Source organism: Pyrus communis, chromosome 10, assembly GCF_041283825.1.
Source record: "Pyrus communis isolate YQ-2024b chromosome 10, ASM4128382v1, whole genome shotgun sequence".
NCBI lineage: Eukaryota > Viridiplantae > Streptophyta > Magnoliopsida > Rosales > Rosaceae > Pyrus > Pyrus communis.
The window spans coordinates 7,300,759-7,327,370 of NC_142574.1; the positions used below are offsets into that span (position 1 = coordinate 7,300,759).

The 26,612-nt window shown below is 37.3% G+C and overlaps 1 pseudogene across 1 annotated transcript; it reads right to left on the reverse strand.

Moving 5' to 3' along the window:
• Window positions 1-26,302, reverse strand: LOC137730042 (polyol transporter 5-like; annotated as a pseudogene). The gene is made up of 3 exons (XR_015951892.1): window positions 25,574-26,302; window positions 22,075-22,984; window positions 1-1,092 (listed from the first exon to the last, which is right to left on the reverse strand). The product of XR_015951892.1 is annotated as a polyol transporter 5-like (transcript).
• Window positions 26,303-26,612: the final 310 nt, after the last annotated feature.

Genomic DNA, 26,612 nt, shown 5'->3' on the forward strand with positions numbered 1-26,612 from the left:
CTAATGGATTTGAGCCTTGTCATCACCAAAACCATGATCAGCTTGCTTAGCCTTGTTAAGCATGGCATTGGCTTCTGTCCACTTGTGGTATTTACCAAACAGGACCTCCATATCTTCAAGGGATCGACCCTGCATTTCTGGATGCAACGTATAAAGGAAAAACCAACTAAGCGCAACAATTCTCACGTAAAGAAAGAAGGCCCCACTAATCGTGATGGCTTTATACAATGAAATAAAAGTTATGAAGATGACCCCCGCTCATCACCCTATTTACAACCACCCCCAAACTGCACCCTCGCTTGCGCAACTGCAATGGAAAGATCTTAGAGCTGTAGACCCACGTCATGGGTCCCAACCTGATGGAGAAAAAAACAATGTTGAATAGTACCGTGGTGATGCACAGGGTGTCAATATGACGGCCCACGGGACCTTGCTGTCGGATTGATCGATGACCGTAAGACCAACACCGAACAGCATAAAAGACACTATCATTCCACCCACACTGCTCAAAAGAAAAATACGACATCCAAACCGATCAACTTGAAATATTGGCACCAAGATTGCAATAGTCTTGACAAATCCAACAGCCACGGTTGCAAGTAGTTTGTCATTGTAATAAGTGATTCCTGCCTTCTCGAAGAACTTGGGGTTGTACAAAACCACAAAATCTATGCCCGACAATTGTTGAAAGAAGTGGATACCAAGGGCAGCTATTAAAATGTAGTGAATAACCGAGGTGTGGCAGAGGAGCAATTCCTTCCATATACTTTCACCTTGGCTACGTTTAGAAACCTGAACGACCTTATCCTTTGAGTCTTTAGGGATTCCTGCAACTTCTTTAATCTCGTCTAGTCTGAGCTACGATTCTTCTCCTGAAGATGATGTCTTACTTAGTACTTGCTTGGCGTCTCTAAGTCTCCCTTGCATGACGAGTTAGCGTCGCGACTCTGGTATGGCTAAAACGCCGGGGGCCAGAAAAACTGAGCGAATTACACAGATGCGGAGTGTGATCCTCCAATTCAAGTGGATTGGGAGCTTGGCTAAGGCAAGGTTGGATATGTACCCCAGTAATATACCAACGTTAACAAACACCTACAAATTTTCAAAATGATCAATTCTATTTATATAAACTCCACGTGCATGCATGTGAGAGGTTTACGAAACAACAAATAGGGTAGTGCTATCCACACATCCATTAGTAGTTTCCACACACCTTTTGTTAATTTTCATTTTTTGATATTCTTTAGTTCATTTGATCTTGCGGTCGAAATTCAGAGGGTGTGTGAATTGTAAAACATAGCGCCACCCAGTAAATATTTAAGGAAAATTCTAGGGTGAACACATTTTTATATGACATTTGTGGACTATCCAATGTGGCAAGTGAAGTGTACATGTCACATCACTAGTAGAAAAAACCATTTGCAAGAGCAAACTTTATGCGATGACATAAAACTCGCCATGCAAAACAGGTTAGCATGACGAAGATAACATTCCGTCGCTCAAACCCATCGAAAATAATTTAATAGGACAAACATCTTGACCGATGCCATGTTTCGTCGTGCAAAAGTCGCTTAAGCGACAAAAAAAAAACTCGTCATCGTGCAAAGGTTCGTAGAAAAACGCACGAATGCTTGTGTTTTTGGCGCCAAAAAAGTGCGACCAATTTTTCATGGTGCAAAGGTTCTGTCAGTTGTTTGGTCAAAGTGTTGAATGCGGTGTTTACACCATGATAAATTGCCAGTTTCGCTTTGTCTCTTCACAATTCAATCCGAAAACTCTTGACTTTCACCGAATTATTATTCTAATTTTTGTTTGTTTTTCCGTATGCTATGGCGAACTCTGGTGGTCCTTCGTCAAAGAGAGTTCAGAGCGAAGGTTATGAGAAAGGTAATACGTACTAAATTTTGTTGGTTGTTTAATTAATGAAATATTTAAGTAGACTAATATAAGTTTTTATTTTGTTAGTAGACAAGAAAAAAAGAAAAAGAAAAAAAGAGATGCGATATGCATTCGATACACTTCTTCAACTAAGAGCCCCTACCAAATCACTTACACAGAATTAGTAGGATATCAGAAGTCGGATATGGTGAACAAGTTTAGGGGCAATGTCAAGGTATTGGAGCATGACAGATGCGGAGTGAATTGGGAGTCTTGGAGAGATGTCCTCGAGGAGATAAAGACGGTCATGATTGATGCGTTAGCAGTACGTGTAAATTATTAATTAGTTAAATAATAATTTAGTTCTTTAGATAAAATATAACAGTTATATGTATAATTGATTTATTTTTGCATATCAACTTGATTAGGACATTGACAAAAGTGACACAAATTTGATGAAGTGCATCGACGTCGTGTTTAAGTATCATTTTCGGGAGTTGAAGTTTGGTGTTGAACGTGACGCAGAGCGGCACGGAGTGGCTGGACCAGGGAACGATTAGAATATTTTTTTTATTAGTCTATTTATGGTTTATTAAATAATGACACTGAATTATTATTAATTTGGAAGCATAAATTTTTATGGACTATATTTATTTTATTTTGTTTCGAGAATAGATTTCCAAAATATTATAGTATTGACATTATTTTGTTTGACACACCCCGACCCAGAAAGTCCACTTGGACCCTGAATCGAGTTGTGCTGGCCGACACCTGGAAGGTGACGAAGCCATAAAATGTGATAGTGCATAAAAAGTGAATAAATTTGAATCTAAAAGTGTCTAAGTACCAGAGTGCGCTACGAGTAGGAGCGAACCCATTTCACACGTGATGTCAGAGCATAAGTAAGGTACAGTAGTGTGGGTAAGAATCATACCCTCAAAAATATCCATCAATACTAAGATTCGCCACAGATTCTTGTCGATACAAACTCAGCAGCTAAAACCTGGAGGGCACCAAACAGAAGGTGTGAGTAAGCAATAAAACCAAGCTTCCCAAAGTTATTACCTCTCTAAAAGTAATGCCCCTAAATGTAAAACCCGTATCGTTTTCCATAAGACAGTACAACATATATACATATATCCAAACCATACTCATAAATGACCAAAACCACGGTTTGCCATCAACTCTATCATACATTAATAAGTAGGCCAAATGAATTTAATCAATACAAAGTGATATATCAGTCAGAGTCATCTAAAATGACATGTACAACTTATCCATATCTCATTAATCCTGGCTAGCATATAAGTCGGAGTCACCTATAGTGACCTGTACGACTTATCCATATCTCATCAATCCTGGCTAACATATAAGTCGGAGTCACCTATAGTGACCTGTACGATTTATCCATATCTCATCAATCCTGGCTAGCATATAAGTCGGAGTCACCTATAGTGACCTGTATGACTTATCCATATCTCATTAATCCTGGCTAGCATATAAGTCGGAGTCACCTATAGTGACCTGTACGACTTATCCATATCTCATCAATCCTAGCTAGCAAATAAGTCGGAGTCACCTATAGTGACCTGTACGACTTATCCATATCTCATCAATCCTGGCTAGCAAATAGCTCAATAAGTATACCTGCACACGAGTCGGAACCACGTAAAGTGGTCTGTACGACAGGACTGGGTGTAAATGAATACGCTCAAGTGCTACGATCACGTGAAGACTGTGCGAATAATCGCGGGTCACCTACGAGTCGGAACCACCTAAAGTGGTCTGTACGACAGGACTGTGCACCTACCTTGAATCCAAGGTGAGCGTAAGGTGCGGGAGGTGAACATCACGTGAAAGACTGTGCCCTGGCTACGGGCGGGAGCACTAACACCGGGGTGCAGGTTTATGAGCTCTCAATGCATCTCAATATAACATGTGGAACTTATGGCAACCAGTACGACAGTATCGAAGTTGCCTAACACATAACTGTAGTCATGCTATAACTCAATCGATTCAACTAATACCATAAACTCACCTGAACTTACCTGGGTGTCCTGAGTTCACCTTTGCACTTGAAAGCATTCCCAATAATTATATGCAAGTAATATACATATGGATATACCATGATGCAATCTAGTACTCAACCATGTCGTAGCATTTTCAATTATAAACAATACGGTGAGAAGTGTACAATCAATAACGCCCTACTCCCAACTACTTATTTTCAGGAATAATTATCCATGACAACCCAATTAACACTAATTTAACAAACTAATTCATAAAACTAAAACTTGCCTTTACCAATTTCCTTCGCATTACTCAATTTCCCAAGCAAGGCTTTTGTCTCAAATATTTTATGGCTGCATCTAATGTCTCGTTAGACTGCCTACGTACCCTAGACAGGGATCAAGCCATTCGTAGTTCATATAGTACTTCAAGCATTCACAATAATTATATAAGAAAGTAATATGCCTAATCAATTTAAAAGTATCGATAGAACTCTCAATAATATGTACGATAAAAAGGAAAAGATGCATTCACCTGGAGTCCACGCTATGATTCTCTAGCGCATGCATCGAGGCATCCTGAATGATTGGTCTCTGTGACCAATCATCAAATCACATCTCAGAACTCTTATCCGTAGAATATGTAATTCACATAAAGCGCAACCTCAACGACATTCTAAAATAGTTTGAGACCCATTGACCACAAGTCAACCGTCGATCAAAGATCGACGGTAGGGTTTACAACCCTCTATAACTTGACCCGGAAGATCCGCATATCAGATTTCCAATCCGCAACTCCCAACGATCCACAATATGTTTCTAGAATAACATATTAAAATTTCATTATGATCCAACGGTCAGATCTCCGCCAATTGCCTAAAACAAGTGGCCGTGAACATTTTATTTTACTAACTTACAAATCCAATTCAGGAAGATCTGTAAGTCAGATTCCCGATCCATAAATTCCTATGATCTTTAAATATTACGTATTATAATGTATCCAATTTTGGTGACGATCCAACGGTCGGATCATCGATTCACATTTTTATCAAGTAACGTATCGTAATGAATTTAGGTTCCAACTATCAACCTACGTCATTCAAATGAAAAAACTGAATTCAAGACATTTGACATAGCCTAAAAATAGCATTGGCGGCCCACTGGCCACGCGCCGCCGCACGCGCCGCCGCGGGTGGCGGTCGGCCGCCCCGACTCGCCGGAAAATCCAACTATTTCCAAAAATTCTCAAACTTCACAGAAATGAAGATCTCAGTGAGTGGAGCAACTTTCATCCCTGCCACGAAGTCCAAAAGTGGACGGAAGATGGTCAATATTTCCCACAAAGCCGGCGGGTGCCTAAAACTTCCCGACGTCGATTCGTCGTCTACGTGGTCCAACGGGGTCAAGGTTGGTTGGGTTTTGCTCCTGGGATGATGGGCTACAAAGCCCAAGTGGTGGCATCGGCCATCGCTTTGCCGATTTGCCGGAAAATCGAAAAGGGTGGCCGGAGCACCATTGATTTTCGTCAACTTTCGTGGCCTCAAACCGCCTCTTACCATGGTTAATCAAGGTGGTTTTTGGGTGGGTTTTGTAGAGGGGAATGAGAGCTTCAAGATGGTGGTGGTGGCATCGAAAAAATCCACCGGAGTTCGCCGGAATCGGCCTTGGAAAATGGGTGGTCGCGAGTGGGAAAAATCCACGGGAAAGCTGGGATTTTTTATTTTTTTATTTTTTTATTTTTTTCTCTCTCATTTTTCTGATTGGGCTTCACCTTAAATAACCAATTTCTAATTGGGGATTTAATTTAATTAACACTAAACCTTGAATAACCAATTTCAAACGTCCATAACTATACCGTTATAATCCGGACTCGCAAACGGCTTTCGCCTATGCGTTCACATCCACGAGTATTACGAGAATATATTAAAAGAATAAGTCATACGTCTCTCTAGACGATGGTCAACAGAAGTCAAAGTCCTTGCCTCTAGGGCAATTTCGTAAATTCACGCTTTTAAAATAAAATAAAAACGTAAAATTTGGAACGGGTTGTCACATTGTTAAGAAACTATTTTCAAGAGGAAATAAAATAAATATTTTTAATTAATCGCGTAAGGCTTTACGCGACAAAACCTTTGCAGGACGAGATTTCGTCGCATAAAAACATTATGAAACAACCGGTTAGCATTTAAGGTGCCGTATTTATTGTGCATTACCACTTAATTACGTGATGAAATTTTGGTCACACATAACGTTGAGGGACGAGACTTCGTCGCACAAAGCGATGATTGGTGGCGTTGAAGTCTTGGCATTTATTGCGTATTTATTTCATACTTTGAGCGACAAACGTTTCGTCGCTCAACGGTTATGCACGACAAAGGCTTTGTCGTGTAAAGTGTTACGTGTTCTTTATAAGCACATATTGTTTTGCAGTTTTTTTCACATTGTTTTGTACATCTGATGGCCGATAATAGGGGGAGTAGGAGAGCAACGACTTGGAATCGAATGGTGGAAAGAAACAACACGCCCCCTGGGCCCATGACATGACGCAATATGTGGAGTTTGAGCATTCAATTAGTTTAGTAATGCAGAACAATTGTCCTACTGCTAAGTGACACTCTTAGAAATTTGTGCCCGAGGACTTGTAGAAGGCGGTGATGGATCAACTATTAGTAAGTGTGACAAATGTTGAAAATAATTAATTTTGTGAAATTGTTTTTTTATATGTTGTAAATAATTATTTGTGTATATGTGTGACAGTGTAACTATACTCTTGATGATACAAACGAAGAGTTGATGAAGTTGATGGAAGAGGTGTTGAAAAGGGATTACAAGCAGTGACGTTATGGCGTGGAGCGGAATGGAGGACTATCGGAGTAGTTTTAAATGTTGTAGTCCTATTAGATTAGGAATATGATTGTGTAAATCCTAGTAGATATGAGAATATCTCTTATATTCCTATTAGGAGTTGATTACCTATTAAATGTTGTACTCCTAAGAGTAAGGAATTAACCTTCCCTACTACTATAAATAAAGGCACAATGAGGTAGAATAACACACACCCACAATTACACATCTTTCTTTTCTCTCTACTATTGTTGCACCTTTCTCTCTCTCTATGACCTCCATAATTGTTCAATAAATTATGCCTACAACACATTATCAACACGTTCTTGACGCTGCGCTGAGGAGAGTTTGATCTTTAATCAGGGGAGTATTACGTTTTAATCATTCTTTTTGTGATTAATTTATTATTTTGAATTGATTTACATGATATTGATTCAATTTAACTTTTCTGTGTTGAACGTGATACAGCGTATTTGAGATGCAATTTCAGCTTTCCGAGAAGAATTTTCTACAAATTCAAAGGCTTTTATTGTTTTCTGCCAATCAGGTACGCTTAAAATAAAGTAAGATATTTGAAACGACCTTGAAGCATAAAAACATTTGCCATGATGCATGAACCCCTCTATGTTTATATTTTCCTTACGATATATATATATATATTGTATACGTTTATATATTTTTCAAAAAATATATATATATATATATTTATTTCATGCATTATGCAATTAAATTGCTATATGGAATTTGTGAGTCAAAGAATCTAAATAAAATAGAAGCATAATTTTTGGGTTCTGAAAACCCTAGAAATCTGAAAAACAAGAAGAAAAAAAGGGGGGAAAAGTCGTTGGGGCCTAGCTAGCCTGAAGCCAAGCCAAGCGTTGCACCCAAAAACCCACTGGACTTCACTGTGCATAGAACCCAAAACCTAGTGGGTTTCCTTTTGTTTCAGCCCGCCTTGGGTTACAGCCAATAGCCTAATGCTGCTGGGCTAAACCTTTTCCCGCCCATCTTAGCTGCAAGCTTGCAGCTTGCATGCCTTATTGGGCTGCCCTTGTTTTTTTTTTTTTGCAAACTGTCCGAGCACAGCCCGCAACTTGAGGCTACAAAAGCTTCTCTAAAGCAGCAGCCAGCAATCCAATGCTGGGCTGCCTCATTTTCTCGGCCCAAAGCCATTTTTGGCTTTTTTTTTTTTTTTTTTTAAAGCCCGCCTCTTATTTTTGGTGCCCTACTCACGACATCCAAGTCCAATGTTATTGGGCTATGACTTTTTGAATCCAATGCTAATTTTTGGCATTTTAAATATTTTTAATCCGAATATTATAATTATTTTTGCTTCTACGATCTACCCTATTTGGTCCTAATCTATTGAATTAATTAAAAGTGACATGCAGTCCATTAATCTGATAATTAATCCAAAATTATTGACCTGAAGATCGCTTTTGGACATTCAATAATTTATTTTTTTTTCTTTGAACCGTTGACTCACTTTTGTAGTCCCACTCATACTTGAGTTTCTGATGCAACTCAAATCCACTACACTTAGTTGTATATTGCATTTTGTGTTCTTCCAGGAACCTTTCTTTTATGAACTAAATGTTCATAAACTAAATTAGTGCCTTTGATACCCAAAGTTTTCATAAAACAATACACCAATGAAAACTCGATGTTTTTCATGAAAACCATGTCTTAAAACCTGAATGTTCTAACTTTGATGCTTATGGATGATTCATTCCAATAGCACCAATCACAATCTTATTCCTTCCAATTCAATGGATTGTCGAATTATCACAAGTTTGATTTCCCTAATTTGGATGCTTTTAATAGAAACCACTTTATGTGGGGTATAAGACATGAATCTCCACTTGACTATCAAGAAGTTATGACACCATTGAAGCCAACAATGGCAAGGAAGAGTTGAATAAGCCTCTGCCATGATCTTCATTCGAAGACTTATGCCCAAAGCATTACAAATAGAAGTACCTTCTGAATGAGGATTCCATGGCTCTATGGCTCACTTCTACGAACTATTTAATCATAAAAGACATTGCCTAAAGCAAACCATGATTACGTCCACGAATGACTATAATTATGAAGCTTATAAATCCGATCAAATTTTGACTAGAGAATACTTTTCTCGTCCTTCCATGTTTCTAACTCGCCCTGAAGCAGTAATGTAGAAAGGAAAAGTTTACCAAATTCTCGGATCTGATTACTACCCCAAACATATGGTAGAATTAGGGCCTGCCAAGGTGTGGCATCATGCCCGAAGCGTGATCCTTGGCACCTAAGACCTAAAACTTCAAGAATAAGGGATAGTATTCCCCAACTGTAACCCTGCAGAATCTACTTCCGTCTTGATGGAAAAAATCATTGGTTATGCACATGTTCGTGCCTCTACCAATGTTGTTGAGGAGTACCATTCTAGTAATCAATATGTGAGACTAATTTTGCTCCACCAAACACCGTTGGAAGAGTCGAATTTTGACATGGATGGCCTTGTTGGCAAAATCCACTTAGTAAAACATTTACTTTGTGAACATTTTTCTATGTTCTTGGATTCAAGTTTGGTGTATGTTTTACTTATGGATAATCTTGTTGATATTGTCCTCGAATATGAGTTAATTGAAGCATGTTTCTTAATACATATGACCAATTCAATTAAACACATGATTAGGTAGGAATGTGGGAAAGTTAGTTGTCTGGATGAATGCGTACTACGCACACTAACTTTACACCTAAATCACATCTCTAACAACGGCTTTAGGTCTATCCAACCTGATTAAGAGCATTGGCACACCCCTCGTTGTATGAATGGTACTGCATCACCATTTAAGAGACCTTAAATTCTCCCTGTCGTTGAGTTTTTTTAAGGATATTCGAGATGACAATGATCATGAATGAAACCATTGAAGAAAATAAAGTGAAATATCTTTGCACCTCCTCCAAAAATGAGCCTGAAGCTTTGATTTGGGGCCAATGAGTTGTCTCCCAATTGGGAATACACCACATGTGGCTGGCTTGAAGCCTGGTGATTGAGTAATTTACTTGCTTTGGCATGACCTTTTGGGACATTTTGGTCGAACAATGATACTACGATGCATCTCCTTACTCGAAGTAAGGATCTTGTGCCTACAAGCACACTTTGCCAAGCCTGCTCATTAGGAAAATTAATTTTCTATATCAGTCATCGCAAAGATACGAAATCTCCATTTTTCATAAGTGGATTTAAGGGAATATATGTGGACTAATCCAACCAAAATGCGGACCATATAAATATTTAGGGTTTTGGTTGATAAATCGACAAACTAGTCACATGTTTATCCACAAACATTGCTGCTAAACCTTATGGCCGATTAAGGGCTCACGACCCTACTTATCCCCTTAAGGTCCAATAGACTGGATAACGTTCGAGAGTTTACATTGACGGTTTTCGATAAAGTATTGCATGTATCTTGGGTTTATAATTGAACATCGAATTCCCATATTCACCCCAAATAGCCTCGCCTAGTGATCATAAATCATAATTTAAATGATCGCTGAATTTTGGTAAACGTACCAAGTTTTCGGTTTTTTTCCTAGGGCTATGCAATCTTGTACGCAGTTATGTTAGTTTGCCTTGAGGCCCATTGCCACCCAACTTATATGACGTTACAGTTGGTTACTAGGTACGAACTTGGGTGTGCATTCCATGTGTGAAGTTGCGCCTTCACAACGTACCAATATGGGTCATCAAAGAAGGATGTGTATCTTTTGTCGATCATGATTCTCCTTCACACTAGCTTCTTTCGAGCCCTTGCACGTGATCTCTTTACCGCTCATTTTGTAGGTTGTCACTTTAATAAGACAGTTTTCCTGCTGTTAGGGGGATATAAGAACTTCAAATTTCCTGGAGAACGATGCGAATTTGCATGGACGTTGCCCACTATGTCTTATCTTGATCCCCATACCGCATAAGTGTGATAAGCAAGTGTGGTGAATTATAGCTTTCAGAATGTTGCTCCAGACGTATTCTACAAACATGCTTGCAAGGATAAACGTACTTAACGGACGTCGAGTCAACATCCCTGGAGGGTGTGTAAGAGGAAGACATGGCCCAACAATGAATCTAAACTCGATCGCTGTCCTAAATCATTTCCATCTCATGAGATTAATCTGGATTACTCCTGAGACTTGAAGTTTTTGATCCAGTATAATAGTTTAGATGAGCTAAATGGAATTGAAATGAGATTACCATCGATGATGTTTTCACTTATATTGTAGTTACCGACATAAATGAAAAACGACGATATCGAACCATGTTCTATTGATTAAGTGACAATGTAGAACTGATTGGACAACTAAAGTTACAATCCAGGTCAAATTCCTTACCATAGTGTGTTTTGGATCTATTGTTCCTACATTGCCCAAGGTAACCCTATTGTGTTACAAGTGGGAAAGGAAGCATTATGAGATGAATGAAATAGTGTGATATGATGTATGTCTTACGGCGCAAGGTTTCTCTCAAAATGTCATATGAGTGATAGCAACGTTATGAAATATGGTTAGTATTTCTCCATGGGGATATGGATACGAAGATTGACATGTAAGTTCCTGAAGAATTACATGGACTGGTTCAAATAGTTTCAAAACCATGGAATACCCTCTTAAATTGTTTGAGGCATTCACTTACAATCTAACGGATGTGGTATACCCGTCTAAGTGATTATTTGATTAGTCAGGGATATAAATTATGCCCTTGCATGTTAAACTATGAAGTCTTATTCCGAATTGCTAAAGTTACAATTTATGTTGTTAACATGTATCTCACTAAGACTTCGGAAGAGCTTGAGAAAACTACCTAGCACCTAAAGATGGGATTTGAGATGAAGGATCTTAGGTAAACTCATTTATGCCTTGACCTGGAGTTGAAGCATTGTTTTGACGGTATTTTGGTCTGCCAGTCGAACTATACCCCGAATGTGGTACTTTTGAGTATACCTTTGATCGTCCATACGTTATATGCAAATGAGACCCTTGAAGTGGTTACGGAATCCAAAATTCCATATCTAAAGTTCAACTTTGCGCTTCATTGTACTTAGCTCATTGTATTTAGACATGACATCTCATTTGCTATTGATCTTGGTAAAGATGCAGCACCACGCTTACATGCATTCACTAAATTGGTATTAAAGACGTACCCTGAAGGTATTATGAGGGCAAATTCCAAGGCATCTCAAGCAGATCCAACTGTCCTGATCCTTGGAAAGTTGTTTGCCTTGTTTGTTATGCTGACACATGTTACTTACCAAACCCGCACAAGGCAAAATCCCCAAATGGTTATGTCTTTACCATTAAGGATATCGGAATATCTTGGAGGTCCATGATATAACCTTAGTTGTGAAACCTTCAAATTGTTCCAAGACTCACCTTACTTTATTATGCCACAAGAAATACATGGTTATGAGTTCTTGTTGAGCATATTCAAAGTAGTTGCTGTTTTCATTCATCATTGAGTCCCACCAACGATCTATGAAGATTATGCCGCATGTCTCCACCCGACCAAGCCATGATACATCAACGAAGTCAACGCCAAGACATATTGCGTCTACATCTACATCAGCAAAGCATCAAGATATTGAAGTCATGCAAGCCGATCCCAGACAACCTTGTCGACCTCTACACGACGTCACTGCCAAAGTCAACCTTCCATATGCTTGTCCAAGGAATTGGTATGCCTAACTATTCATATGCAATGCTTGTAGTTCTCATTTGGAAGTTATGTCAAACTCAGGGGGAGTAAGACGTATAGTTTTGACTTAATGCAACTTCTCACTTTTCTCCTTAGCCTATAGGTGTTCTCCCACCTTTGGTTTTACCATAGCAAGGTTTTGTGAATTTTACTTTTTTATGCATTCTTCTGTTGATTTGAGACTCGCATTTGCTCATTGTACCGATGACTTCATCAAATGTAGTTACTTCATCACTGAAGACCTGATGCGCCATTTACTTAAGTATTTACACACTCAAGGGGGAATGTTGTAGTCCTATTAGATTAGGAATATGATTGTGTAAATCCTAGCAGATATGGAAATATCTCTTATATTCCATTAGGAGTTGATTACCTATTAAATGTTGTAATCCTAAAGTGTAAGGAATTAACCTTCCCTACTACTATAAATAAAGGCACAATGGGGTGGAATAACACACACCCATAATTACACATCTCTCTCATCTCTACTATTGCCGCACCTGTCTCTCTCTCTTTATGGCCTCCATAATCGTTCAGTAAATTATGCCTACAACATTAAATTTATATTTTTGAGGACAATATTTATTTTTAAGGTTTTATTTTAAGTTATGTTTTTAGACTTAATTAGCCTTTAGTTCATGTTTTATTGTTTAAATAATTGAATTGGTTAATTTACTTTATTTAAGTTTTCTATTATTTTTAGAATAAATATTATAATTGAATAAGTCTTTGTAATTATGAAATTTACATAAATATAGATTATAAAGATCTATGTTAACGTAAATTTCATAATTATAATCAATTACGTATTTGTTCTTCGGTAAACATTTTGCGCGACGAAATATTCGACGCAACAAGTATGTGTGACGAAATACTTATTCGTCCTGCATATTTTTGTCGTGTAAAAGCCGTAAAAAGTACGGTTAAATTTACCGCCAAAATTCAAATCTACATGTTTTGAGCGACAAAACATTTGTCGCGTAAAGGTGAAATCAAAGGGCGATGACGGCAGAGTCTTGAGCGACAAAGCTTTCGTCGCGCAAGATTTTTATTGCATAAGATTTTTACTCCAGATGATCAGTTTTTCTGAGTTAGAGGATTCAATACTATTAAATCAGAGAATCGGGTTTTGCACAACGAAGTTTTTGTCACGCTGTTGGAAATGTGCCCTAAAACCAATCATATAATGATACTTTACAAACATTTCACATGTTAAACTAATCTAATTTAATATAAGGGGCAAAGATTATTGTTTTAAGCCGTCTCATATAAATGTTATATGCTTAAATGATAAGTCCAAGGAATATGCAATTGCGAGAATATGATCTAAAGAAAGATTCATGAGACCATTCTCTTTCGTATACATATCCTAAACCTTCCTGATCATAGGATTGCCAATTGGGCATTGACAGTCCGTTAAGATTAGTACGTGTTATGTCTTTTCTTAGGAAGAGTGACTGGTCTCGTGTCATTGGTGTGACTGACACCAAGACAAACATGTAGCTGCTCAATAGAGAATGAGTCCACTGAACACGATCAACAAGGGTTCTCATACCCATCTCACATGAGAACTCGTGGTTGGGATAATGCAAAGTCATCCTTTAACTTGAGGAATCATAGTTATCTTGTGGTTAGGTCCTTGATCTTTGACTATGTCAAAGTCACCCCATCAGAGGGTGTCCACGACATAGTTGGGGTTAAGTCACTTAACCAAGGAGGAAGTGAATGCGCAACAAGGGATCTCTAACCTTTAAACCGTTTGAGGGAGAATTACTCTATGATATGATTAAGAATCTCTGGCCAGAGTATGAATGAGATTTAGGAAGTCGTTCCAAATCACATTCAAGGTAATCATATAAGTAAAAGAATCACATTGGATAGTAGATATGAATAAACTATCAAACCAAACAATGTGGTTATTGTATTAGAGAAAGACAGTATTGCATTGTAATCCTAAACTGAATAGGTTATCCACCTCTTCTGATTAGCTTGGGTAGCCATGACATACTGCTAGGTGTCACTCATGGTTTGTGGAAGCTCTAAAGGTAAGTAATCACTGAAGGGATAATTGAAAGTATGTTTCAATTTAGAATCGATCGTTAAGAGTAACAAACGCCCATTGCCTCACTAAAAGGAACTTAATGGATCGTACGCCATGTAAGGTAGAGATTGAAGAAACAACGGAGTTGAGTAAGGACAATTAAATGGTTTAATTGTTTATGGCTATGATTAATGAATATGTTAATTAATCAAATGAATAAGTTCGTTTTAGACTTTGGGTTAGTTTTGGGCCTCAAGGCCGAATAGGCTTTGAATGTCAAGCCCATTAACTTAAGTTGTATGACAACTTAAATGACTTCAGATTTAAAAGGGCCCAAATAGCCTAATGCCTATGGTAGGCCGGCCATGTGATGAAAAATAGGGTTTTGTTCTTTTAGTCACTTAAGTGAAGTGACTATATAAAGAACTTTATAGCCAAAATTCATTAGGGTTCTCTTTTGAGGAAATTGGAAAGAAAAGTCTCTCCCTTTTCTCTCTAGGAGGGCAGCCCCTTTGGAGGGGATTAGCTAGTAATCTTCCATCCTCCAAGGTCACTCATATCTTCTTCAAATCCCTCCTTGGTGTGGAGACTTAGAGGTTCCCTATTTTGGGAACTTGGAGAATCCATTCTACCATCCTCATCCAAGAAATCCATGGAGCTAAGAAGTAAGGAATAAAGCCCTATCTTTTGGGTGATTCGCCCTTACTTATGCAAAGAGGAATCAACAAAGGTATACTATTTGTCAACTCACTTTGTTCTTGAGTTGAGTCTTGGTTCACCACAATTACTAGGCCTTGAATTTCATGGGTAAAGTTTTGTTTTTGAGTGCATACAAGCATGATTCCGCCTTTTAATTGTTAATTGCATGCATAGATGTTGCTCAAATGAACTAGTTTTCACAAATATTTCCTTCACATGCAAGGTGGCCAAGGTTCCTATAAATAACCAGTTCCGGGTTCCATATTTTCAAACCTTTTTCCGGATTACAATTCTATTTTTATTCCAAATTAAGCACAATGGCGGACTCGGGTGCTCGTTTGTCGAAGAGGATGGAAGGCGAGAGTTTCGAAAAAGGTAATACCCACTAAATTAATTATGTTTTTCTATACATTTTATACTTTGCATTATTATTTTGAATATAAATTTTTTTAGTAGACAAGAAAAAAAAAGGGCTGCGCCCGTGGTCCGATACAGTTTTGGAGGGAGCCATTACCAAATCAATTATGAAGAATTGATGGGAATTTAGAAGTCGGATATGTGCAACAAGTTTATGCGTGATGTGCGGGTATTAGTGCGTGACAAATGTAGTGCAGATTAGGAGTCTTGGAGAGTTGTCCCCGAGTAGATAAAGACGCACTTGGTCGATGAGTTAAAGCCTGATTTGGATATTAACCAAATTGACCTAAATTTCATGAAGTGCATTGACAACATATTCAAATCATCTTTTCGGGAGTGGAAGTTTGATGTTGAACGTGAGGAAGAATTGAACCGAATACCAAAACCATCAGCAGCAAAATAGAATTTTATTTATGTTTAATTATATAATAATATTAGGGTTTTAAGTTTTTATTTATGAATGTTACTTTTTAATATGCGATTTTAAAGTTTTTGTTGAATAAAATATTATTGTAATAAATGATTATATTAATTAAATATGCATGAATGCTTTAATTAATTTAAACATTTGTAGATTTGTTCGGGTGTAATTTAATACTTTGTTTATTAAGTGTCTATGTGATTTAAAATGAACAAAGTAATAAATGAAAAAAAGTATTTAAAAAAAAAACAAATAGCAATGAAATTACTTTTTTGTCGTTCAAAGTGGAATTGCGTGATGCTACACCATTGTTGCGCAAAATGCATATGTTTTAAGCGACAATGTTTCGTCGTGCATGGTGGGTAAAAAAGGCGATAAAAGAGAACATATTTGGTGCAATGTACTTGAATGCATAGATTTTGCGGGACGAATGCTTCGTCATGCAAGAGTGTGAAATATAATTCAACTTCGTAGACGCAGAGAGGTGCAAATTCATTGCAGCTTTACCTCTCCTCCTTCATCTCACTGTCTTTCCTCTCCCTTAGCTCTATCACTTGGTCTTGTGCTCCCATTCTTCATCACCTATATATCAATTGGTAAGCAAATTTGTTTTCAATATTGTTTTTTGAAATTACACAATGAAACTAACAAAATTAAATTTGTTGTGTGTAGGTGTTTTTTTTAACGACTATCGGCGAGGAACGCATTAAGATGTATATTTTCTTCAACTATTTCATTAACATTAAATGTAGTTTATTTATTTGTTTTTTTTTAGCATTTATGTGATACAATTTATTTGTAGGCAAATATTTTTTGTACTTAACTTCGTACATTCGTTTCATGAAAACTTAGTTTCCCATTTGAGAATTTGTTAGATTTCGCTTATGGATGTGAAAGCATGACTACGGTCCAGTTAATTCTTGAATTGTCCCAATTTTTGGGTAGTTTGGGAATGCACAAATACGTGTTGTAGTTTGCGGTTCACGGATTAGATTTCGATAAGGAGAAATTTGGTAGCATGTTTGTGTGTTCTTCGAGTGCTACGTACGTATTTGGTATATACGTGCCACACTTGAAGAATTGCAGGGATATTTTGCCAAATTTTTTCAACATCGAAATCTAATCTGATCGAGCTATAAAATACGACATGTAGCCATGCATTCTTAAATGGGATAGGACCCTTACTAGAGGCATAAGATGGCATGTTATAATTGAAGTGTTTGTAACCATTGTGATTTTTTTTTCATAGGCGATATGGATAGACAGTGGATACAGAATCCTAATAGAAGTGCAAATGAATACTTGGATGGAATAAATCAGTTCATTGATTTCGCAATGGCACACAACCAGGGTTCACCTCTAATCCGGTGTCTGTGTAGGAACTGTAACAATTAAATGGTTGAGTATTATGAAAATGTTTGATACCATTTAGTACGACATGGTATGATGGAGACGTATACCACTTGGAATCATCATGGGGAACGATTAGTATATCCTTCATCTTCACATGTGACCCCATTAATTGAGGCAGTTGAATCTTATGTTGATCTAATCAAACAAATGAATATCCTAGATGATGCTTTTCCAGACGCCTTGACCAATTTTGATCAGGAAGGGGGAGATGACGTCCCTCGAAGTATGGATAGTGGAGCCTTTAAAAATTATGAAAAACTATTAAAAAGTGTCAAACAAGAACTATTGCCAAATAAGAATTATACTCCGATTGCGAGGATTTTTCGGTATTGATGGCTATTATGGAGCTGATGCATGGAAAAATAAAATTTGTGTGTCCAATCAATGCTTTGATTATTTTTTTGGGCCTTTTCAAGAGGATGCTTCCAAAAGACAATTGTTTGTTTAAAGATCACAAAATTTCAAAAAAGGTGTTGAATGGTTTGGGATTGGGCTATGAAAAAATTCATGCGTATAAAAAATAATTGTGTATTGAACTATTAAGCGCTAGATAAATGCCCTATATGCAAATAGTCGAGGTTTAACATGACAGCTCAAAACAGAATGATGAAGATTCCACAAAAAGTTATGCATTATCTTCCAATAAAGCCCAGGCTTTAATGTTTGTATATGTCAACGCATACTACTAGCGACTTGACATGGCATAAGGGCGAACAGGTGGATGATGATTTGATGAGGCATCCAACTGATGGTGAGGCATGGAAAGAGTTTGATTGTTTGTACCTTGATTTTGCGCAAGAGTCGTGGAACGTAAGATTGGGGTTGGCCACATACAAGTTTAATCTGTTCGGATATTAAACTAAAACCACAACGCTTGGCCAATCTTTGCAATTCCGTACAATTTGCTGCCTTGGAAATGCATAAAGAAAGAATATATGATGATGACTATGTTAATAATTGAGGATCTAAGCAAGTATATCGATGTTTATTTGCGACCATTGGTTGATGAGCTGAAATAATTATGGGAAAACGGAGTTTCGACATACGATAAAGCAATTGGGCAGATGTTCACCTTGCTAACAGCAGTAATGTGGACTATAACAATTTTCTCACAACTTCCTTAAGGAAGTGGCTTCCCAACTTCCCCTTGACACCCCGATAGAGGAGGTGCCCCCCCGGTGAGGATGCGGGTCTCCGTATCATGACTGACACCCTCAACTAGAGACTCGGTCCTAGGCCGGGGAAGGTGTATCAGGGCATGGGAAATGTTTGCCATCGTGAGATAGAAGCCTTATCTTTCACGTCTACGTCAGGACAGGTCGCATCATTGACGGAGAAAGTAGCAAAACTCGAGCAGCAGGTATCGATCCAACATAAGCATATTGTGATGCAATCTGCCCACATCGCCACCCAACAAGCTCATATTGCTGCCCAAGAGTCTAAGATGGCCCAAATCATGATGCGAAACTTATGTTGACACACAAATTAAACCTTATTTGTGACAATTGTAGTAATGATGTAAGTAGGGATCGTTCTGACCGGGGATTAACTAGGGGTGCTAAACACTTTAAACTGACTCAAATAAATAAAACTAACCTTTAAAACACTTAACTCACTTAACAAAAACTCAAAACAAGTCCACAAGACTCCAAATACTTAAAAACACAAAATAAGATAGATTGTAACGACTAACAAAATATGGGGGGATTGTGTTTAGACGAAATTAAATTAAATGGACAGATTGTAAGACAAATTGTGATAGACCAATGGATGATGGAATAGCTAAGGGGTGCTTCTCCACACATGAAATATATGCAACGTAAATCAACTTCCAGTTATCAATTCAATAAGTTATGAACCTCGACACTCCAAGTTAATTAGGTCCGCTTAAATTAACCTTCAGATTTCCCTAGAATCATTGAATTAGATGAATATGCATAGCAAACAAATTATTCCTAACAAGTTCTCTATACGAACAGCATGATAAAGATACAAGTTAGAATCATTACGTTCTTTGGAAATCATAAGCATCGACAAGGCATTTGTAACTATGAAAGCATGATACTCTTGCCAGGAATCTACTTAACATGATCGTGACTAGCAACCTTCACTACTTGTGAATATAAATTCATAACGATTAGGTGAAACAAACTTATATCCTAGCACCAAATTCAAGCATGCAAATTAAGCGTGCACTCTCAATCAACATACAAGAATAAGTTCTAAATCAAACGGTTAAGCAAATTGTATTCAAAACTTATGCAACGATAACTGGAAGTAATCAACTTATTTCACATATATAATCATGGTTTCAAATCACCCCTTAGCTAACTAGGGGGTTTAGCCTCTCATGTTCACAAAAAGAGAAATAAAACGCCCAAGAAATCCACTTGAATTTCTGCACGTTTTAAAGTCCTCTTTCTCCTTCTCCTTGCTGCGGCAGAGATGGTCTAGGGGTGTTTTGGATGTTATTTTGGGTTGGGGATGGATTTAGGGAGGTTTGGTGGCACGGCAAGGTTGTGGAGTGATGGAGGAAGGTTTGTATGGTAGCTGGAATGGTGGAGGAAGGCACGGCAATGGAGAGAGTGGCTGGAGTGGTGATGAATGTGTCTTGCGGTTGAATGGGAATTTATAGTGGCTGCTATGTGTTTTTGGCTGAAATATGGAAAATGAATGAATTAATTAATGGGAGAGAATGGGAGTGACAGCTAGGGTGAATGATTAAAGGGTGTGGCTAGGTTGGAAAAGTGTGGAAGATGGCTGGAATTAGAAAGGGAATGCACGGCAAAGGATGGTTCTTTGGTGATGAATGTGGCTGCCATCATGAAGAGTGACTAATTAATGTATGTAGGGTGCATTATAGAATGGGAAAGCATGTGATTGAATGATGAAGTGGGAAAGCTGTAATTGGAAGGAGTGGAAGGGGAATGCACGGCAATGGTGTTAAAATGGGCTAGGCCCTTTGTTTTATGTCCTAAAGTGCATACAAGGCCTTCAATTTCGTCCAACACTTTGGCTCCAAGCATAAGCTATCCATCCTTAGCCCAAAAGTGCTCCAAAAGGCTCCAAAATGCACTTCTTTGCTCCTTTAGCCCTTAGAACCTGAAAACATACGAAAATAACTTAAAAGACTTAAAGAACTAAGAAATAACAACGTAAATGCACAAGAACAAGCCAACTAAGTTGCCTAAATATGCTCCTATCAAATCATCACCATACTTCAGCTGTCTGGCTTCAACATCCCCGCCGCTACACCTCCTCCTACTACTTCAACCTTCCAGGCCTTTGACCCATCACAACCAATCGTAGGAGTTGACTCTGATGACTTTTTATTGTAGTTTTTTTTTAAGATAAATATTCATACATTCAAAAAATTTCCTCACTTGTACAAACATTTTCCACATTTATTTTAAATTAATATTCTTCTTTATCAATTACTGTTCTTAATTTAATTTAAGCAAACAAAATTATTTTGTTTTGAAATTCAGATTATAAACAATTTAAAAAAATAAAAAATAAAAATCATTTACGCGACGCAATAATTTGTCGTCGCTATTAACTAGAGCGACGATAGAGTTAAATCTTACGATAAAGAAACCTTTGTCTCTTAAAACTTTATGCGGCGAAGGATCCCTTCATTGATTTGTTCTTGCGGCACGAAATCCTTTGTCCCTCTAATCTTTATGCGAACAGTCCTGTTTCGTCGCAAATATAGTTATGCAATGAATAATCTTTGTCCCTATTCGTTTTACGGGACGACCTCGTTCTTCGTCACGTAAGATACCTTTGTCCCATTAAAACTTTATGCAACGAACCCTTTGTCCCTCTAATCTTCATGCGACGAGTCTAGTTTCGTTGCGCCCATAGATATATGTAACGAATTGTCTTCGCCCTTATTAATTTGAAGCGACGACGTAGTTTTTCATCCCGCAATACCATTCTTTATGAGCCTTGTGCGACCAACTTGGGATGACGAAGTTTTCGTCATTTATAATTTTAGGCGGCGAATTTCTTATTTACCCGACAATTTCTTGTTTGTCGTGATAACTGTTTTATGTAGGAGTGCATTAATTAATGGAATTCATCTCATTGAATGTTGGTTGTAGACATCACTTGCACACATGAGATGATAAACTAATGTGCTATAAATATCTTGTCTTCCTAGCATTATTTTTTGGGTAGTGCTATCCATACACCCTTTTTTACCCTCTCAAAGATTTCTCTTAATCTTCGGTTGTCAGATCGAATGAATTGAAGAAGATCAGTGGACAAAAATTCACAAGAGTATGTGGGAGCTAAAAATGGGTGGGTGAATAGCACTCCTCGTCTTTTTATAAGGAAATTGTTAGAATACCACATTTTTTTACCATATTTTTGTACCTTCTAACGTGGCAAGCGATGGTTTAAATGCCACATCAATTAATGAATTTATCTTATTGAATGTTAATTGTATGCACCACGCGTCACATGAGATGATACAGAAATGTGATATAAATATATGTTCTCGCAATCATTACTTTTTTCAAATACTTAGATGCTTATATTTACGTAAACATATTACCTTGGATAATAACAAAAATAATTATTATATTATATAATAATATAACATGGTAATGAAACAAACCTTGGGAAAAGATGTGAGGAAGCCATGAAACGAGGTCAGAGAGATCTCGGTGGTGTAGATAGGAGTTATCATAAGAGCATAGCCAACTCCAACTCCAGCTATGAATCTCCCGAACATGAGGAAGGCGTAGTTGGGGGCAAAACCCATGAGGAGAGCTCCACTAAAGAAGATTGTTACGGCAAGTACTATTAGGTCCCAGTGTCCAATCCAGTCAGAGGTTTTACCGGCAAAGGTGAAGCCAATTAGAGAGTATATGTTCAAAGTACTGTTAAGAACTTCGACTTGGACATCCATAATATGATTGAATAAATGATCAATTAGTTTTTGTACTTTTTGAGCCAATTTGGCAATAGAGTAGTTCTCAAATACAGCAATGAAACGTGCTGATTTCGTGAGAGAGTCGATAATTACTCATATGCCATCATGACTAGTTCTTGTTCTTGTAAGTTTGTAAAGGAAATCCATAGTAATTTCTTCCCCCTTCCAAATAGGAATAGGAAGAGGTTGAGATAATCCTGCCGGTTTCTGCACTTGTTGACAAACTAAACACTTCTCACATATTCAGCAATATGTGATACCCAACTAGTAGTAGAAAGCTTTATTGTGTGATACATCTTGGTAGAACCGGATACATATAGTCGATTCCCAGAGACAAATGCACCATCTCTTCTAACTTATAAGATATTGTTGTGTACCATTTGCAACTTCTTCTATCAATTTTAAACACAATTTATCATTTTGTTAAGCCGAGTGAACTAGACCAACAAGTATCAGTCGAACTTGGAAATGAGCTAACAATGCCCTATCAACTCCCATTTATAACCGAACACCCCTCTTCCTCAGTTCAAAGAAATTTGGAGTACAAACTTCCACAAGAGATGACAATTGACCAAGATAAGATTTTTACCACCTGCCAAAGTAGAGATAAAAACACTTAAATATACTTGCAAGAGTACAAGGTTGTCGTAGTATAGCGGCTCAAGCAAGATCGTCTTCCACAGAGATTGAATGAGTAATTTGTGTTTAAAACCAACTCTTAATTAATTATTGAAAACAAAGTTTGGAAAATGTTGATTTTAGAATTTAATATAATAAAAATGAATTTTAGAATAAAACAATTAAAGAAATTAACTAGAGAACAATTTAAAGAAAATCAATTTGTAAAAGTCTAGGGTTCCGCTATCCCCTTAACAATCCTATGCAATTTCACCAACTACTTATGAATTTCCACATATATGCTTTGAAGGTTAGGTTTTCCTAATGCATATCTTCCTCATGATGTTCAAGTGGAAACGTATATCTAAAATGCAACCCGTCTGTGATGTTCAGATCAAATATAAACATGCAATACTCATTAAGCTTTGTGAAAACCCTTTGAAAAACCATGCAACCCTTAAGAGCGTGATGTTCGCCTTAAGTGAACTTACAATTACTAATCACAAGAAGCCCTCTTCAATTTCAGGGTGATGTTCCAACAGAAATTGCATCAAATTACTTGTCTAAAAACCCTAATGGTCGAGAATCATTAAGACAATTAGATAGTTTAATCACGGTGATTAATAATTCAAAGCAAGCATGCATCCATTCATAAGCAAATTAATAAAATCACATATTCGTGCTAAGGTCCAAGGCTTTGCCCTAGCAAAACAACTACTTACGAACAATCATAATACTAATATTAAGAACAAGGATAAAAAACACCTAGAAAATAAACTTGAATTGTCAAAGGCTTGTGCATTTCCTCCTCTTCTTCCCTTCTAACCCTAACGGCTAAAAAGTCTTATTTATACTACTACAAAATAAAACCCTAAAAAGTAGAATAAAACTAGGAAACATAATAAAATAATAAAACAGAAAATAAAAGGTTTCCTATTTAAACTAAAATTTGGACTTCTCAGGAAATCAGACTTTTGACCAACAAAAAAAACTCCAATTTGCCCCAAAATGTCTCCTTTGAAAGCTGGAGATGTCCCTACAAATCCTCAGAAGGAATATTCCTCAAAATATATCATCTTGATCTCCAAAATACCCAAAACGTCCAGAAATGTAAATCTGGGAAAGCTACGCTATGGACATTTATTTCATCGCCACGATCAAACGGCTTGGTAGAAAAATCTGAAACTTTGATACAATCATCTTGAAAGAATCACGAACATCCTCTAATTAGAATCACTCCAAAATTTATCCGTTTGATCACTTTTTGCTCCAGAGGAAATCGTATGTACTACATTGAAAATATATAACAAAGTATTGAAATTCTACCAAAGTAACCAATAAATTATAACTAAGAATAGGGTAAAATATATGGTATAATATGGATTCATCAAATACCCCCAAACTTAGCTTTTTGCTTGTCCTCAAGCAAAACAAAACTCAAAAACAAATATAAGAACTAACAAAACTCAAAACTCAACTAAGACAAAATTTTCCTCTTCAAGTCGCAATCCATAGAAAATGTTAAAAATCAAAACATCTTTCCAAAAGTTCTAACTAATCCCACCACAGAGTCTAAGCCATTTAGAATCAATTAGAAAAGAATTCATGAACTTTCTTTGGTGTAAAGTGAACCAACATGGTTAAAGAAACTCGACTAAAACAACTACCTTTCGTCCTCTTTATTCCACACGTACTATTTTTTTTTTCTCTTTTCGAATTTTCTCTTCTTTTTTTTTTTTTTTTTTTTTTTTTTGCCTTTTTCGATTTTTTTTTTCTAGTAATAGTAGTGGTTGTGCAATGTCTGTTCCCTTAAGCTTTCTATCCAACCCATGTAACGAGCTTTAGGTCAGTGACTCCCAAACCACAAAGGCTTTAGGGCACTAAGCCTAGAACACCCCTAAGGACTTATTAACTCAAGCTGAAAAGGCTACGAAACCAACTAACCACCCTGCCCCATGCTAGGACTCTACTGTTTGACGCGAGAATCACAGCTAATTAGGCAGGACTGGCCTGGTTACTAAGCAAAGTCTCAGGTGGATCAATTATTACTTTATAACACATAATAAACTTTACTTTACTTAGAACAAAAATTAAAAAATTACTTAGACAAAAAGTAAGTTTTCCAATCTCACTCCCCATAAACCATGTTGGTGTGAACGTGCAAATTTTCAAAGTATAACTTATGGATTAGTGTCTAAGCAATGATAAATAGAAAAGACTATACTATGGGATTAACCTTCACCATGTCCATTTGTTCTAACGTTTAAAATAATCTATGAATATTAACTCAAAAACAAAAAATTTTAACCGATTCAAAAATTAAAAACCTTAAAATTTACTTTCCCACCCCAAAACTTAAATCACACATTGTCCTCAAGGTGTGGAAAAAGGAATGAAATCAAAAATAAGCTAAACAACAAAATAAAAATAATCAACCACCTTAATTGACTAGAAATAGAAAAATGAAAAATAAAACTAGAAAATGAAACAAAAGACAAAGCAGAACAAACTATAAAATGATACAAAACGAAAAATAAAATAAAAGGAATGGAAGGGGACACACCTGGGTTTGAACCTGGGACACGAGAACATCAAAGAAAGCGCTAAAAAATAAAAACCCAAAATTGTTGCGTGCTGGACATGAACCCATGACTTGCTGGAACAACATGAGGCACTGAGCCTCTTCACATGGACCACACGTGCTAATGGAAATCCTAGCTGCTCTCATTTAAGCTAAATTAGGCCCCAGTATCCTCGTTGCCCCAAACCTAGCTGTTTGAGAAGCTCCCCTTCTCTCTAGAAGTTTCACCTGGAGCCCAGAGCCGAAGGCTCCTCCACTCATGTCTCATTTCCCTCAAAAACCATAGCAGTCACATCCCCTCCAATGAATTTCATGGTCCAAAACATACTTCACCATGATCTCAGCATTCTTTGGCCATAGATCAACCTCAAAAACAAATACCCAGCCGTGCCTCCCTAGCTGTATCTAACATCCCTCTCAGTTCTTGACACTGATAAAGGTAACTCTCTTCTGCATCTCCTTTGATTTCGCCTCCAAAGCTGCAAATCTCAGATCCGGCGATGCAGTATTTCTTTCCCATGTGCTTGCATGAATCGTGATGAATGATGAGTCAAAATGGTGTGCACAAAACTGGATCTATATCTTGACTTGATGAGCCGTGTGTCAGAATACAAAGAGATTCTTCATCATCTATGTTCTTGATAGAGAGACAGAGAGAGGGGGATTCGAGAGAATAGCAGTTTTAGAGAGAGAATGGAATTATATCTTGTATGTATTGAATCAATCATTTGACTTACAACAGCTGCACATATATATAGACAAGGCTATCTTAGTCACTAAGCAAGCTAACTAATAATAACAAACTTAACTGCTTAGCACCTTAATCTACGTACACGTGTCAATATCTGAAGCATTTAATACATCTTTACATCTCCCCGCAATTTCATGCTTGGATGAACCAAGCGTTAGATTGGAACAATGAGGCTGAAATAAAGGTGCAGCAAGACCCTTGCTGAGAATATTTTCAAACTGTTCTTTGGAGGACACTTGACAAACATTCAAATCTCCTTGAATCACCCTT